Source organism: Nicotiana tabacum, chromosome 21, assembly GCF_000715075.1.
Source record: "Nicotiana tabacum cultivar K326 chromosome 21, ASM71507v2, whole genome shotgun sequence".
NCBI lineage: Eukaryota > Viridiplantae > Streptophyta > Magnoliopsida > Solanales > Solanaceae > Nicotiana > Nicotiana tabacum.
The window spans coordinates 65340092-65343265 of NC_134100.1; positions in this window are offsets into that span (position 1 = coordinate 65340092).

Here is a 3174-nt window from a genome sequence, read left to right on the forward strand (position 1 = left end):
TACTAAAATTATCCAATTCCGACCACAAATTGACCCTCAAATCCCTAAATTTTACTCTCCAATCCCTAGTCCAAATTCCCCCAAATTTCACCTTAGGTGTAGAAATCAATGGGTATTCAATATTATTGGACAAAAGGGATCAAAAATAGCTTACCTTTTGATTTGTTGGGAAATCCCTTTCAAACATTGCTCATGGCCGAGCACCCCAAGTCGAAATGTGAAACAATACTCTAACCCACAGTTTGGGGTTTTTAAATCTGCCCAGGTACGCCTCCTTCGCGAATGCAGAAAGTGTCTCGTGCTGGCGAAGCACAAAACTTCACAGTGAAAAATTCCTCTTATACGAACGCGACAAATCCCTAGCGAACGCGATGACTTCTGACCCAATGCTGATGCAAACACGACTCCACCCTCGTGAACGCGAAGGGAAAATGCATGGTGCCTAAGTAGGCCTCGTCCTCCTATGCGAACGCAGAACCACTCTCGCGATCGCGATGCTCAGAACCACTAAACCTTCGCGAACATGTGGCCTCCTTCGTGAACACGATGAAGAAAGTACTCCTTCCCCTGAACAACTCTACGTGAACGCAATAGCTTTATCACAAGCGCTATGAAGACTGCACCAGACACCATATCGGCAGTCCTAAAAGGCCAAAACTCAATCTGAATTAATTTGAATCTCACCAGAGGCCCCCGAGACCCTATCCAAATATATCAATACATCTTAAAACATCGTACGAACTTAGTCAAAGCCTCAAATCCTATTAAACAATATCAAAAACATGAATCGCACCACAATTCTAGCCTAATGAGCTATTGAACTTCTAACTTCTACAATCGAACAACCCTAATTGACCCCTCCCCCCCCCCAATTTTGCACATAAGTCATAAAGGACATAACAGACCTATTCCAACTTCCAGAACTAAAATCCGAGCTCGGTAACAACAAAGTCAACTCTTGGTCAAAATTCTCAACTTTTCAAACCTTCAACTTTCCAACTTTCGCCAATTTAACCCAAAACAACCTACGGACCTCTCAATAAATATCTAGACATACTCCTAAGTCCAAAATCACCATACGAAGCTATCTGAACCATCAAAACTCCATTTCGGAGTCATTTACTCATAAGTCAATATCCGGTCAACTCTTTCAACTTAGGCTTCCAACTCTGGGACTAAGTGTCCCAATTCATTCCAAATCATCACCGGAACTAAACCAACCACCCCGTCAAGTCACATAAATGGAGTCATTTACTCATAAGTTAACATCCGGTCAATTCTTTTAACTTAGGCTTCCAACTTTGGGACTAAGTGTCTCAATTCATTCCAAATCATCATCGGAACTAAACCAACCACCTCGTCAAGTCACATAACCACAAATGAACATAGAACAAGCAATATATGGGAGAATAGGGCTACAATACTCAAAATGACAGGTCAGAACGTTATATTCTCCCCCTCTTAAACAAACCTTCATCCTCAAATGGGTCTAGAATCATACCTGGAGACTCAAATAGGTGTTGATAGATGCTCTGTATCTCTCGCTCGATCTCCCAAGTAGCCTCCTCGACTGGATGACCTCTCTACTATACCTTTGCTGAAGCTATATTCTTTGATCTCAATTTTTGAACCTGTCGATCCAAAATGACCACCGGCTCCACATCATAAGTCAAATCCCCACATATCTGAATCGTGTTGAAATATAAAACCTAAGACGTATCACCGAAATGCTTCCGGAGCATGGAAACATGAAACACTAGGTGAACACTCGATAGACTAGGTGGCAATGCAAGCTTGTATGCCACCTCTCCAATCATCTAAAGCACCTCAAAAGTGCCAATATACCGATGACTCAACTTTCCCTTCTTGTAGAATCTCATAACACCCTTCATGGGTGAAACTCTGAGAAAATCCTTATCTCTCACCATGTAACGAACATCACGAACCTTCCTATTGGTGTAACTCTTCTGTCTAGACTGTGCCGTTTGAAGTTGATCCTTAATCAACTTGACCTTTTCCAAGGCATCCTAAACCAGATCTGTGCTTAACAAACTAGCCTTCCCCCATCTCTAACCAATAAAATAGAGATCGACACCGCCTCTCATAAAAGGCCTCAAACGGAGCCATCTGAATACTCGATTGGTAGCTGTTAATAAAGGCAAATTCTACAAGTGGTAGAAACGGATCCCAAGAACCCCTGAAATCCATGACACAAGCGCATAGCATATACTCCAATATCTGAATGGTGTGATCGGATTGTCCGTCCGTCTGAGGGTGAAATGTTGTACTCAACTCAACCCGTGTGCCTAACTCTTACTGCACCGCTCTCTGAAACACAGAATCTCAGTAGCTGAAGACGTTCTGGGATAACTCTGAACCGCCTCATTCTCCTTTGGATCTACCTTGATCGCCTCACTGGACACCACGTGCCCCAAGAACGCCACAAAACTGACCCAAAACTCACACTTCGAGAATTTAGCATAAAGATTAATTTCCTTTAACGTCTGTAGTACAATCCTCAGATGCTGTGCATGCTCCTCCTGGCTATTAATGAATACTATGACAACGAATCAAGATATGGATGGAACACACAGTTCATCATATACATGAATGTTGCTGGGGCATTGGTCAGCCCAAAAGACATCATAAGGAACTCATAGTGACCATAGCGGGTCTTGAATGTCGTCTTAAGAATATCTGAGTCCCGAATCTTCAACTGGTGATACCCAGACCTCAAATCAATCTTAGAGAACACTCTAGCTCCCCGAAGCTGGTCAAATAAGTCATCAATGTACGGCAAAGGATACATGTTCTTAATTGTAACTTTGTTCAACTACATATAATCAATGCACATCCGCATAGTACCATTCATTTTCTTCACAAAAAGAACTAGTGAACCCCAAGGTGACACACTAGGACTAATGAACCCCTTATCAAGAAGCTCCTGAAGCTGCTATTTCAATTCTTTTAACTCTGTTGGTGCCATACGATATGGAGGAATAGAAATGGACTGAGTGCCCGACACCAAGTTAATACCAAAATCATTGTCCCTGTCGGGATCAACTCTCATCTCCAATCCCCCAATGGTCACCATACACGACTGATACATACAGTCTACAATAATAGAATTGCCCTCCAACATAGATACATGAACATGTGCAACTAAGGACTCAC